Source organism: Gossypium hirsutum, chromosome A04 (genome assembly GCF_007990345.1).
Source record: "Gossypium hirsutum isolate 1008001.06 chromosome A04, Gossypium_hirsutum_v2.1, whole genome shotgun sequence".
In the NCBI taxonomy this organism is placed as follows: domain Eukaryota; kingdom Viridiplantae; phylum Streptophyta; class Magnoliopsida; order Malvales; family Malvaceae; genus Gossypium; species Gossypium hirsutum.
In genome coordinates, this window is record NC_053427.1 from 82,683,644 (window position 1) to 82,699,665 (window position 16,022).

The following is a 16,022-nucleotide window of genomic DNA, read 5'->3' on the forward strand; positions in this document are numbered from 1 at the left end:
CCTAAAATAGTCCACACGGGTGTGCGATACAGCCATGTGGACCACACGACTTGGACACACGGGTGTGTCCTAGGCCGTGTAAAAATTGGAACTTAATTTTTCAAATTTAAAAGAAGTTAGAGAGATCCACGGGTAAGGCACACAGCCGTGTGTGAGGTCACACGGGCGTGCGAAAAGTCAGATGGGCGTGGGTAAAACGAAAAACATTGCACACGGCCATGCAACACAGCCGCATGCACCACACAGCTTGGACACACAGGTGTGTCTGAGGCCGTGTGAAAACAGGGTAAGAATTTTTAACACGCATGGGTTACACAGAGGTCGTACAGGCATGTGACATGGCCGTGTGCCCCAACACGGGCCTAACATGATCGTGTCACCTATAAAACCCTAATCCCTTTTTCTTCTTCTTTTTGTTTTGTCTTTTTCCTTTCTTCTTTTTCCCATCCCCGCACCGCCATCTTTTCCTCTCACTGCCCCTTCTCCAGCCATCAACTTCCCTATTCCCTTATCCTTTTTCCTCCTTCTTTCCCTCTTCCTTGCTCACAACCCATTTTCTCCTATTCATCTTCCCCCATCACCTTCGCGCACCACCAATATCCCTCATCCATCCACCACCGTACTAGTACGCCCCCACTCCCGTCAAATCGACCCGATCCTCTACCCCTCCATTCTCCCTCTTTTCCTTCCTTCAACCAAAGCCCTAACAATTCCTCGACCCTTCCCTTCGCCCAACCCTCCAGTGTCAGCTGAACCAAGGCACCTCAACACGCACTGAACCACCACTGTTCCATCGTTCTTTTCCCTAGCGCCAAACTACCGCCGTCCACGCCTTTCGACCACCAACACCCACTGTCGGTTATATTTTTTCCCCTTTTTGCCCTTCCCTGTTCTTTATTTATTTTATTTTATTTAGTATCTTTTATTATTATTTAGATCATTTTATTTCTTTATTGTTTATTATTAGTAGTAGTATGCTTATTAACAATTTTTCTGTTCTGATTCTAATTGTTACTATTGTTATTGTTTTAAATTCATACCATAGCTGTTGCTATTCTTTAATTACATTACTTACTAACTATTTTGTTTACCATTTGTTCTCTATTCTTAGCATTAGATTTGTTCTTTATTTATATATGTCTGCTTAATGCTTTTATTTATAATAGCATTAATCTATTTTGGTTACTCATTATTACTCTAATTTTGAGTCTATCATGATTTGTTCAAATTGATTTGTGCTAATGTTCATATATGGATTTTGCATGTTTAGGTATTCATACATTTTGTCTCTAAGTAATTGGATATTTGAACTAGTTGGATTTTGCGTCATTCTCAACCCTAGTTTGCATATTTGATTGGTGATGCTTTATTAATTCATAAAAGTCTTTTATCTTTTCAGGCACACCATGACAAACACACGAGGTAAGACTAAGACTCCAGTCTCAGCTTCAAAAAAGTGAAAGGGCCCAAGAGCTACCTCCTCCTCGAGCGCATCTGCCGAGGCTCACCACCCCTTCCTTTGATTTGCAATTGGCCCCCAGAAGGACTTATACTAACTCCATCGAGTACGACCACTCGTCCTAGGATGCTGCATTGATGGGCCGCGTCGGAGCAGGTCCAATTAGATGATGATGTGCGCGCCATTATTGCTACAGCTTCGTGGGATCGGTTTTTCGACATCATCGAGCCCACCTATACGGAGCTCACCTTGGAGTTCGGTGCTACATTTTCATTCCAGCAGGTCATGACAGTCCATGACGAGCCAGGCACTATTACGTTTCGCCTTGGTGGGTTGGTGCGACACATGAGCATCCTAGAGTTCTGTGCTGCATGGGACTTTCCACGGAGGAGTTCATGTCCGCCGAGAACTTCCTTCGGCTTCATCGGTATATACATCATTCACCATCGTGTTGTTGGACTGACCTGACAGCTAGCCAGACACCTTATGACGCGAGTCGCTCGAAGGCGACTTCTCTTTCTCCAACCCTACGATATATTCATGCACTCCTCGCTTACACCTTGACAGAACGGAAAGAGAGCACTGGAGTCGTTAGCACCCACTACACTTACTTCTTATGGAGAATGGCCCACAGCCATATTATTGACTTGGCATACTTCATAGCCCTCTCTTTTAGCCATCAGACTGACTGCCACAGGAGGGGCCCCATCTATCTAAGCCCTTATGTGACTCACCTCGCTCAACACTTCGGTCTTCTTAACACACCGAAGCAGTCCTCGACACTTACATTTGTTGGCTAGATGTCCCCTCAGGGAATCTCAAGCATGATCCACATGAGGATAATCGAGCAGCGACATGGAGTGGATCCTCCTCAGTACATACTATTTCATTTTGACATTCACGATGACCTCGAGGCCTTCACTAATGACGTTCCTCCCTATCACGAGGATCCACCTCAGCCATCACATTCGAGTCATAGACCTGTTCATTCTGCTGCTAACTCCCGAGGAGTATCTTACGAGGAATTCACTAGTTTTCGTCAGTATTGTGCTTAGAGCCTTGACAATATTGATGTGACATTGCAGCAGATTTGTCAGCATTTTCATATTTCTCCTCCAACGCCACTAACTCACGCTTCTGATGATAAGGACCATTGAGTCCATTTCATTTATTTTATTTTTATTTTTATTTTTATTTTTATTTTTATCTTTATCTTTATCTTTATCTTTCTGTTTATTTTTATTTTATTAAACTTCTTTCGCTTTTATAATTTAAACTATAATTTTATTTATTATGGTTGTTTCTTAACGAGTAATCCTTTAATCTTCTTCAGCATTGTATTTATTTTCTTAGCAGTTGCTCAGAATCTTGCACACACCTACATTTATCTACAATTCCTCTTTTCACTATTCTGGGAATTTCATCCAATATTTAGGGCAATTTCAATTATCTCCCGCTCTTATGATATTCTGTTTCTATTGTGATTATTTTTGTTTGTACATTGAGGACAATGTACATATTAAGTGTGGGGAGGTTATTTATATGATTATTTGAAAATCCCTGAATTATGTCCTATGTTTAAGTAATTTTCTCAGATTACTAGTAGAATGAATTCTTATTGATTTGTGATTATCATTGATGCATTTTAGATTAAATTCATAGGTAATTGTGCATTGATTGTTTAAACTTTAAGACATGAAAGAATCAAGCATGATAAGTCTATTTTCAGAATTAAAATTTGTTAAGTTGTTTCCCTAAATTTAGTTATTACCTTAAAATTTGAGATTTGCAAGATTGACATCAAAAACCATAATTTATGTGAGATTTTGAGCCTTTAGATCATACATTTTTCTTGCTTACTTTATTATTGGTTATGAGTGTGTCAATATTGGTTTGTTATTCTAGAACTTGCTTTGATTATACATGTTAAGACCACACCTTTGATTTGATATACTGAGATGATAAAGGCACCTAGGTTTTAACCCACTTATCCCATTAAAAGCCTACCTTCATAATTAACCCCTAGTGAACCCCTTTGAGCCTGACAAACCGTTTCTTGATTTACCCATTAATATTAATCTATAACTCATTTTTGATTCGTTGAGAATTTGTTCCTATTCTATTGACTCTCTTTTTTGTCGAGATTTGATTTGGGTAGTTGCCTAACTATGTTCTTTTCGTTTCAGTTGTTAAATTTTCTCTTATTATCCATTGTTCTTGAAAAGAAAAAAAAATTCAGAAAATATATATACATATATATTGATTATTACTAGTTCTCCGGTTTGAGCTTAAGTAGTTAATTTCATATTCTGAGAAGAAGCTCGTGTTATTCTTTAATAATTTTGATTGATGTAATTATTCAGTATTAGTTTATTTTTCTAGTTGAGTAAATTATCAATTCGATCTCGATTCTAACCTTCTTTTTCAGCCTTTATCCACACCTTTAACCCAAGCCCCATTACAACCCTTTAAAGACCTTTTGATTTGTGTATCATCTCATTTATAGTGGTGAAGATTTGATTTTCATACAAGCCTATGGTAATAACTTTTCATGTTTGACTTTTGAGTGCTTAATTTTTGAACCTTAAACACTTTGAGTGATTGAATGAATCTTTAGTGAGGATGTTAATTCTTGTCGGTTTTGAATTAAAGGTAATTATTTAGATAAGGGGAAATACCTATGTTTTCATGCTTTAAAAAGTTTGACTTGGATTGTTTGAATCTTTAGTGCTCTTTTAGTTGAATTATCAATGTGTAATTATTTGTGAATTATGATAAAATATTATTGATGAGAATTATGAATTGAGAAAGTTTAATTTTAATTGTGAGTTGAGGATTTTTCTTGAGGATAAGCAAACGCTTAAATGTGGGGATATTTGATAAACCATAAATGTAACATGTTTTAATCCCATGCTTGGCATGTTTTTGGATGATTTATTACATAATTTAGTGAATTTGGTGCTCCTAATCCTTTAATTTCATGTTTATATACTTAGATGAGCATAGGGGAGCAAAAGGAGAGAAAAAGGGGACAAAATCGGACAAAACGGGTTGTCTTAAGGATCCACACTACCAAGCCAATCCTACACGTGCCGAGCACACGCCCATGTGAACCACACGGGCTGGCCACACGCCCATGTGGTAGCCCGTGTCGATATCGCTCCCTATTTCCCAAACACACAGAAAATGTAAATTTTTAGGGTTTCTGAGGATTCTAAAGTCTATAAATACATACTAAAAGAGGACCTAAGGGAGCAAGCAGAGTAGAACGCAGAAATTACTCGAAGAATGCCAACGGACTCAACTCAGAAGCAGGATCTACTTTAAGACTGAATATCTCCATTTAATTTCTTTAGAAGTTTTTTGGTTTCTTTATGTTTTGTTTTTTTCCTATTTTTGAGGTATTTTCCTTTCCAAGTATGAACTAAATTCCCTAAATACCAAGGGAAGATGAAACCTATGGCAGATCTTATTATTTGATTTTCCTAAATTACATGATAAATATTTGTTCTTGATCTCAATTATGTTTACTTACCTTCATTTTTAATGTTTTCAGGATATTAATTCATGATTGATGTGTTTATTCAGTAGAGCAAAAGTCCCTATTTAAGAGTAGATCCGGTATAATTGAGTGGAGTTGCATGCAATTCTAGAAATAGGACAACATAAATCTACCAGATTAGAGTCAAATCTAATAGGGGAATCCATAGATCGAGTTAATGCGACAATAGGGGTTTTAATTAGAAAGAGATTTCAATTAATCAACCTAGAGTCAGCTATTTTTACTCTCGAAAGAGATATTAATATAATTTCGGGATTTTTACAGATCAAGTCAAATAAATAAATCGTTTAATTCAGATTTGGAATAATAAGTGAAGTCTAGGTGGATTCTTTTCTGGGTATTGTCTCTCTCATAAGTTTTCTTCGATTATTTTCCCAATTTGCTCTCTGTTGTTTAGTAATTAGTTTAGTTAAAATTAGATTTTAAAATAATTCCTTCAATTTATAGGTTAGATAATAAAAAGATAGTAATTGCTAGTACTTTTAGTCCTAATGGATACGATATTCTTGACTCACCGTAGCTATACTACTATTTAATAGGTGTGCTTGCCTTTGTTGTATTTTAGTTAGTTCGTGACGTCATCAGCTTTCTTTAATAACAACTTTTGGCTTCCTCTCTTTGGTTGAATTGGATTGGAAGGTGACTTTTCTTCATAGCTGATATGACATTCATCAAAATTTCTTCAAGTTCTTCAGTTTCTTCATAGATTTCTACTAAGAGTTTTTAGACTTTTTGAACTTATGAATGTGGGTTGAATGGCTTGGAGGCACCCCTTCTATACTTCTAGTTAGAGTAAAAGAGAATTTTTATAGAATTTAACTTCTTCATTTGGGTGTTCTACAATGATTAAACTCTTTTATTTATTATTTATCTCATATTAATTTAATTAATTAGAGATAAAATATTTTTTAAAGAATATAATTTCTTTATGAAAGTGTTATAAAAGAATTTAATTTCTTAATTTATCTATTTAGTAATTTAATTTAACTTATTAGAGATAAACAATATTAACAAATGATGAATTTTGATTGGTCTAAAATATCTACCTCTATACCCCTAAAAAAATTATTGGCTTTGTCTAATATATATTTTTATTTTTAAACTCTTTCAATATTTATTATTTTAGATGATGTGTCACCTTATTATTAATTGATGGTGCATAATACTTATGCACCAACACTGCATCAAATATTCTCCCAAAATTAAATTTATATTTTTTTAAAAAAAATTAAATCTATAATAATATATAGGCATAATTTTTGAAATACTCTCAAACATTTAGGGGTTTTAAGGTTTGAATTTTTTTTACCAACACCATCAAAGTTACAATTTATTTAAAAATCATCCTAATTTTAATAGTAAACTTGACTTTACCATCAAACAAATGACATGTCAACGAAATAGGCATACCACATAAACACGATGTAATAGATGTCTTTATCTCTTCTTCTCTCTTCTTCATTTTATTTCCATTTTCTTTCTTCTTCTCTATTTCTCTCTTCCCCTCTAACAACTGTTATAGTAAATTCAAAGAAAAACACAAGTTCATCCCAAATGAAAATGCTAAAAAAGATTTCTTTTAGTTTCAGTTTTTGTAGCCTCATGTTCATGCGATGAGCATTATGTTTCCAGCCATGGCGGACTTACCGACATGGAAGTGTATTACATAAAGCAACGACAGCTGCTTTATTACAGAGATGAGTTCGGTGACAGAGGGGAGAACGTCACCCTCGACCCGTCACTGATTTTTGAAAACCCGAGGTTGAGAAACGCTTATATAGCTTTACAAGCTTGGAAAAAAGCGATTCTTTCCGACCCGTTTAATCTCACTACCTATTGAATTGGATCCGGTGTGTGTGACGATACTGGTGTGTACTGTGCTCCAGCGCTTGATAACAAGAGAATCAGAACCGTCGCCGGTATTGATTTAAACCATGGAGATGTCGTAGGATGCTTGCCGGAGGAGCTTGGGTTACTCACCGATCTGGCATTGTTTCATATCAACTCGAGCAGGTTTTGTGGTACGGTTCCACATAAGTTCATAAAGTTGAAGCTGATGTTCGAGTTGGATCTTAGCAACAATTGGTTCACCGGTAAGTTCCTTGAAGTGATTCTTAAGCTTCCTTTACTTAAATTTTTGGATTTGAGGTTTAATGAATTTGAAGGAACTATACCCAAAGAGCTTTTTGATAAAGATTTGGATGTTATTTTTATTAATCATAACCGGTTTAGATTTAATCTACCGGATAATTTTGGTAACTCACCGGTTTCTGTTATTGTTTTAGCTAATAACAAGTTTCACGGTTATATGCCGGCAAGTCTTGGGAACACGACGGGTCTTGAAGAGATTATTTTAATGAACAATGGATTTCGATCTTGTTTGCCGGAGCAAATTGGGGGTTGAAAATTTTGACTGTTTTTTATGTTAGCTTTAAACAGTTATTGGGTACTTTACCGGAGCAAATTTGGGGGATAGTGAGTCTTGAACAGCTTAATGTGCCACATTTCATTAACAATATATCAAATTAAGAATGGCATAAATATTTGTATTTTATTAAAAAAATATGATTTGGTTTAAAACAGGTGTACGAAGTGTGTTAATACCTATAGCAGACTATATTTAGATCATGCTATATTATATGAGAAATTTTGAATAAAATTTGAGACTTAAGTTCAGACTTAAACAAGTATAAATTATATTAATATATTCATACTTATACTACATGTAGATTGGGACCAAATCCAACCTAGATTGACATATAAACACATTTATTACATATAGGCTAGGCAACTTCAGGGTAACAAATGCACAAATAAATAGATTCCTTCTCTATTATATTGCATACAGGGGTGAATGGAATGGGTTTACCGCTCCATGGTTTCTTCTAAAATGGTAAATTATTTCTTTAAATCTTTAAAAATTTATAAATTTTAAATTAATATGTAATAAGTTATAGTTTCGCTTCCAAAAATTATTAGAATTTTAATTTAGTTCTTTTGAAAACTATAATAATATAAGTCAATACAAGAATAAAATTATATTTTAATTTTTATAAAAATATATAACTTAATTCAACCCTTTAAAAAAAAATTTGGCTTCATCATTGATTGTGTAGTCATAATATATGTATATTAATTAAAAACATAAACGTACTATGATAGGTAAAAGTGTCATGAAAATCTGTGTACAAAAAGTTGGATAATTTTTTGTCTCATCCACTTTAAAAATGACAAATTAACCTTTGCATGTTAGAGAAAATTGTAAATTGACTCTTCCATTAAAAATTTCATCTATATGTGTTATTAAGTGATAATTTGATTTTTCAATTTTTTATATAAGTGACCTCAAATTAAAGGATAAATAGGGCTAGATAAAAGTACCATGGAGCCCATCGTATTAGGAGTTGGGTTACATTTTACTTCCTCTACTCAAAAAATGGGCAAAGTAGCCCTTATATATTAGATCAAAGAGTAAATTAATTCTTTTGTTTATAATTTTATCAATGCTACCGTTAAATGTTGATGTAGCTGACGAAGGAACCAAACACTAACAAGTGATGTGCCATATGTAACTCATGTTGACATGATAATATTTTTTTTAAAAAAAATAATGTTATCATAAAAATAAATAATTTTTATAATTATTTAAAAAATCACATCTAGGATAAATTAGACAAATGATTATCCATGCTCATTTCAACCTAAACACGGTTTTCTAAAAAATTATAAAAGCATAGAGAATTGTTTAAAAATTATTAAAGATATTAAAATTTTTAAAATTATTAAAAAATTATTATAAACAAACATCCAGAATGATCTTAGACATACAATTGTCCAAGTTCAAATAACTTGGGCAACCATTTGTCTACGTTCATTTTAGAGTAATTTTTTAAATAATTATTAATAATTATAAAATATAAAAAATTAATTAAAAATTATTAAGAATTATAAATAATTATAAATAATGATTAATTTTTATATTTTAAAAATTGTAAAAACTATATAGATAGACATTTAACGAATTCAAATATATTTATATACACATATCAATTTGATTTTTTAATTAATCAAAGGATCCTAAATTGTCAATGTCTTATAATTCTTAATAACTTTTAAATAACTTTATGTAATTATGTATAATTATGTATTATTATTTAATAATTATTTAAGAAACAACCCTATAATCAACTAGTTTATTATTAACATTGTTTTTAATAGTTTTAAATAATTTTTAATAATTTAAAAAAATCATAATTTCTTAAAATTTTTAATAGTTTTTAAATATTTTTATATTTATTTCAAAAACCACGTTTAGGATGAATTTGGACAATCATTTGTCTAGATTCATTTGAACTTGGATAATAATTTTAAATATTTATTAAAAACTTATATTATTTTTGAGATGTTTTAAAATTTTAAATATTTGCTGATGTGGAAAAATGTATCATATCAACATGAGGTACATGTAGCACTCCACATAGTGCTATCTGGTTGCTTTGCCAGTCACGTTATCACTTAAAAGTAAAAATTGATGAAATTTTTAATAGAAAGAGCAGTTTGCTCTTTGATGTAACTTGGATTAATTTTCTCATTTTTAAAGTAAAAATGTCAAAATACAATCTTTCTCCTAGTGCTTGGGTGTCCATTATACTTTTATTAAATCCTACGCATATTTTAATTTCAACTCACTTATATATTTTAAATCATCACTTGATAATACATAGGGATGAAATTTATAAAGGAATGGTCAATGTCGAAACCATTTTTTTAGATTTAAAAAGGGGAATCGACTTTTTGAAAACAAAACGTGGAGTCGCCACCAATTTTTTGTTTAGGTGTGATTGGTTCACCTGATAAAACATTTTATTCCATTTAAATCAATTTTGACCTACATAAATTTGAGAAAATAGGTTCAAGAGCCGGTTACGTATGATGAAGGATTAGCACCCTCACTACGCCCAAAATTGGTACCAAATTGATTAAGTACTGTCCTTATGTCTGAGATTTGAAACTATTTTTGAAATATGGTTCCTTCGAAAACATTTGAATAGCCCAAGTTGATCGTCAAAATTCTCTTGTTTCAAAGGAATGCAGCATCATATCCAACATGGTAGGACACGATCCTTTATTCCGTCAAGAACACGATAAATTTTCGACTTCCTAAAATTTATACATTGAAAATTACAACAGGATGCCCAATCATTTAGTCCAACAAAAAACTGAAACCCATCACGGTAGGGCACGATTCCTTGAACTTCTAAACATTGAACATTTCCTTGTTTTAGAATTTGAAGAATACGAATGAAATTCTAAAGGAATATTTGATTATTTTGAATAAATGAGAAATCGAAACACAGCACGATAGGGCACGGTTCCCCGAATTTCCAAGCTTCAAACATTGCCTTGTTTTAGAATTTAGAAAAACACGAGTGAAATTCTAAAGGAATGTTCGATTATTTTGAACAAACGGGAAATCGAAACCCAGCACGGTAGGGCACAATTTCCCGAATTTTCAAACATCAAACATTACCTTCTTTTTAAGGAATTTTTAAACGAGTAATTATAAAACTAGCTTGAAATGCATTAATTTGACCTAAAATAAATATGGAATAATTAGTTTTAAAGAGTTGGGAACTATAAAGTGATATTTGTAAACCCAAAAAGGAAAAATAAAAACATAAGATAATATTCATGTATGAAGTACTATGATGGATGGATGAATATAATTCATTTAATCAACTAACAAAGTAAATAATTAAATTCAACCAATCTAAGAAAAATGTTATCAATTTTCTAAGCATGAATAAAGAATGATCCATATAATAGAAATACAAAACGGAAATAATACACAACGATAATATACATAGCCTAATACAACACAATTAAATGTCAAATATGCAAAACAAAATGAAAATTAAAAAATGTATGAGACAAATTTAAAAGGATGAACACATAATATATTGTAAATGAATTGTTGAATTTGAAACTATTTGTAAAAACAAACTAAAGATATATATGCATTCATTAAAATATGCGTTTATAGAATGAAAACTTTTAAATCAAATAATATATGCATGTAAAAATGTTTAAAATACACTCAATAAAGAAAAAGTTGATAATATGTAGAATGTGAAAGTATAGCAAGGATACATAATAAGATATAACTTTAAGAAATATACATAATAGGTTCACAAAACATATATATATATAAATAGATTTGGAAATTATTAGTTGTAAAAAATTTGCATGGAATTAATAATGTATATAAGACTAAATTAATTTTTCCATAAGTCATATATGTAACAGATTTAAAAAAAACATAATAATATATATAATAAGAAAACTATATGTATAAACACACGAATTTAATGATGTATAAATCAAACATAAATACCAATATATATCTATATACGTATAATAATAATGTAAAAAAAATATAAGACATGTGAGATTTTTCTTTAAATAACATCAATGCATACTATGTAAATAAGTTTAAAAGAAATTACGTATGCAAAATAAAATAAGATTAATAATATACATAGAATATAAAAGGAGAGTAAAAAAATATATAATAAGATATGAGATCAGGAAACACTTATATATATATAATAGATTTAAAAAATATATATATACATAAATAAATTTAGAAAAAAATATATGCGAGAATGACATGGGATTAAATATGTATATAAAATTAAACTAATTTTACTATAAATTATACATGTACAAACATAAAAACGTTTGAATGAAATATTACATAAAATGTTAATATGATATAAGAAAGAACTTAAAAATGACGATTTTATAAAAAAAAACAAAGTAAAGTTATCAAAATAGGTCAACACATGTATGAAAATATTAAGAACTTTAAAATAATAAGTATTTTAAATGGAAAGTTCAATTAAAATAGCATATATGTACAAATATATATACAAAAATGTTTGAATGAGATACTATACAATATATTAAAATAATACAATATAAAGAATTTCAAAACAATAATTTTATAAGCACAAAGATGGATTTTAAAACAACAATTTAGCCATTAACATAATATATGTACAAATATACACAAAATATTTAGATGAGACATTATACAAAAATATTAAAATAACATGATAAAACAAACTTCAAAATAATTATATAGATGAAAACAAAGCGAAATAATTTAAATAGATTAACAAATATACCTAGATTGATTTTAAAAATATTAATATTTCCAAATAGAAAGCTCAACTAGATTACTATATGTACACAAGTATATATAAAAACATGTAAACAAAATATTTTACATAATGCTGAAATAATATAATGTAAAATTTCAAAGCAATGATTCTTTTAAACAAAGTTAAAATTATTAAAGTAGCTTTCTTTAAAAATATTAAGTGAATATTCTTAAAACAATGAATTATATAAATGAGGGCTTAATAAAAATAAATTTAAAATGAAAGGGACAATTTACAAATAAAATAAGCGAATGGAATTAAAACAAGGATCGGTACAAAACATGCTCAAATGCTCAAGGACCTAAGCTGGAAACACTCCAAACCCCAAAACGCAGCACCTAGGCGCGGACCAAAATGAAATAGCACACAAATTTTTAGGGAAAACTTAAAAGAAATAAATAAGATGCCAATAGGGGTCTGCTGAAATGCGGCGCGAAAAGGGAGGACCTAGCTCGCAATTACCCTTTTCAGCAGAAACACGCGGATCCCAGGGGTAAAGGGGACGGATCGGATTGGGTTTAACGGGTGGTCCAAAACGGCCACCCAAAAACGGCGTTGTTTCCAGGGTTGTATTTAAGCCCATTTTTTTTAGAAAATTTCATTTGCAGCCTCCTCTCTAAAAAAAATCTGAGATTCCCCTAACTCTCTCCCTTCTCTCCCTGTGGTCGACCAAGGAGACACCCAAATCTCCGTCCATCGTACCACCCCTGTACCCGGCGGTCAACAGTGCGCGAGGGTGGGCATTAAGCCCCATTTCAAGGCGCGTTTGAAGGTCACAACGCCTTCAATCCTCGAAAGAGCAAGGAGAATGGTTCGTACCCCCTTTTGGGTTCGAACGCGACAACGACGAAAAGCCCTCCGACGAAGCGGTCATGGGGCAGTTTCGGTGAGTTTTTACTCCCTTTTTATTTTTTTGTTTAAAAGATTTATAAAAAAAATGAAAGCAAAAATAAAATATGAAGAACGAAAAGAAAACGAGATTGGAATCGACCTTTGCTCGTATTTTGCTCTTTGATTCCTTAATAGTCTGTGTCTATTACATTTTTGTGCTTGTGGCTATATAGCCGAATACAAATGCTTTAGTCTAATCTTTGTTACTGTTTTGCTTCGTTTCTGCTTCCTGTCCTTTGTTGCCTTTTTTGTTCTATTTCTGCTTCTTTTTTCTTGCAGGTAAGGTCAACGAGGCTGCAGATGGCCGTTTTGGTGCAACGGGGCCGAATCTCGGGCGTTGTGCGTGCCGAGGGCGCACATGGAGGCACGGCGCCTTAAGCATATTAGGGTTTCTGTGTTGTTTTATTTTTTTGGACTATTTTTCTAGGCTAGGTTTTTAGTTTGGGCCTGTATTTTGCTTGGGTCTTGTAATGAAATGGACTATTTATTATTTTGGTTTTGGGCCGGGCAAATTAAGCCTCTTACAGTCAATTTATACCTTTTTTTTCTAATATATAGGAGTTAATTTACTCGTTTTTAATAAAAGGATAAAATACAATCTCTCTTTTTTTTACGGATATGTATACTTTTTATTTAAGCTACCAGGAAATGTAGAGATTCCGATTGGTTGGGCTCAAAGTATTTAATTGATACAGCTAAATAGGAGCGGGATAGGGCCAGTTCGGGTTTGGAAATATAGAGTTGAGTCAGGTGCGGCGGCGGGCAAAGCACCTGCTTTATGCATTCTTTCTCTAAGCAATAATATGATGATAGAAATGTCAAGGTTTCACAAGTTTATCGGTTCCTTTCAGAATGTTTATTGTTCTTGTATCGATCTAGATAATCACAGGTTTTTGCGTTGAAGAACCATAATTCTCACAGAGACAGAGCAGTAGCCGCAAAAGCAAGTATTTCATGATATATAAAGCTACAAATTCAATCTGACACATATATTACATCGAAAAGAATTATAATTTCACTTCTAGCTAAATGCTTGTGTATGTATGGAAGAGCACTACTTTCACTTCCACTAAAGAGCTGGGAAAAAAATAGTAACAGAGAAATCCCCAGAATGAAGAAAGACTTATAAGCTCAGTGTTTAACACCATCATCTCTTGTTCTTGTAACTCGAATGTAAGCAACAACAACTGCAAAAGCAGCAGTGACAAGTCCAGCAATGATGACACCACCAGCAGCCACAGACTTAGTTGATGAAAGAATATGATGCTTTCCCAACCGTCTGATTTCTGGTGCTTCAGCTTCAACATCTTGAGGAGTACTTTCATCTGGCTCATCTGCTTCTCTAGGAACAACCCAACCTGGCTCATCATCATCCTCTTTATGAACCTTAATCTCAAGTGGTTTGGCCTCAGATCCTCCAGCCATTGCATGCACCAGCAATACCTCCAAAAAAAGCAAGGAAACCAAAACAACCTTACCCGCAACCATATTTTAAGGAAAGGGTGGTAATGTTGAGATGTTGGAATCTTTTTATGTGAGAGACAGAAGTGTTTTCTGCACATAAGGCTAGGGACTCTGCTATGCTATGATTATTCTATGGTGGTTGCTGAAGCTATATATAGGACTATAAATGGATAGTTAAGAATTTGGTAAGGTTTTGACTTTTGAAATCGTAACCAACGATGAAAGCTTCCTACTCCGACTTTGGTGTCCAGCTGGTGTAATGAATAAAGTTTGCCATTTAATGTATGGGAGGTGGAGTTTGGTATTTGGGAATTGGGAGGGTGCAAGCTTATGACAAACCGGTGTGGTTTTCTATTCGATGGATTTGATGGATTAAAACCGATTGGATTTGAATTAAAATAATTTAAAATTTTAAAAATAATGTTAAATAAATGATAAATATAATAAGCTAAATTTTTTTTTGACATCACATAGAATATATTTGTTCATTTGAAAATATCATACAATAAATAATTTAAACGTAAATTTTGAAAATAATTAATAATAACATATATAATATGTACGATATCAAAATAAAAATATTTGATTAAATTATAGATAAAATAAAATTTAAACATGTAAATACATTATATTAAGAATATTAAATGCACTATAATTGTTTATCATAGTGTTGTGATTAATCTTGAGTTGATGTCGAGTTAACTTGTGACACAAACTCAATCAATAACATTATCAAGTATAAATAATTTAAACGTGAACTTTTAAACTAATTAATAATAACACATGCAATATGTACGATATTAACATGAAAAATATTAGATTGATATATACAATTGTAGAGGCAATAAAGTATGCATAATAAAATTAAAATGTTCAAAAAAAATTTAAGAAAATGCTTTAATTAAGTGGTAGAGTTGAAGTTTTATCAACCAACGTCATGGATTTAAATTCTACCATATGTAAATTATTTATTAATTTTTTAAAATTAAAAAGACAAATATTTTTAAATAATATAAGTTATTTTAATTATGAAAAATAATAGTATAAATAATTCATATGTTTTAACTTTTTTTTTATCAAGGTAGAGAAGCAGTAAAAGATTTTTGCCTTATGTAAAAGGTAACTATTTGATATACAACTTGTATAGTTTATTTTTATATAAATGTGTATAGTTTTTATACAATTGAATCCACATCTTCTTATAGTGACAGCAATGTCAATTCTAATGCTGACCCTCAATCTACTTATGAAGTCTAAAAACTTTACAACTTCGATTTAATCATGTGTATAATATATAATAAATATAAAAACTTAAATGGATAAAATATTTTTAAGGTTCAAGAAATTTTTAAATAAATAATTTTTTTGAAGAATTTAATTAAATTAATTCGACCCGTTAGTCAATAGTTTTATTCATGAT

General features: G+C 31.5%; 1 pseudogene; it reads left to right on the forward strand.

Annotated features, from left to right (window-relative positions):
• The first annotated feature begins 6,457 nt into the window (after positions 1–6,457).
• On the forward strand, positions 6,458–7,686 carry LOC107949380 (leucine-rich repeat extensin-like protein 4; annotated as a pseudogene).
• Positions 7,687–16,022: the final 8,336 nt, after the last annotated feature.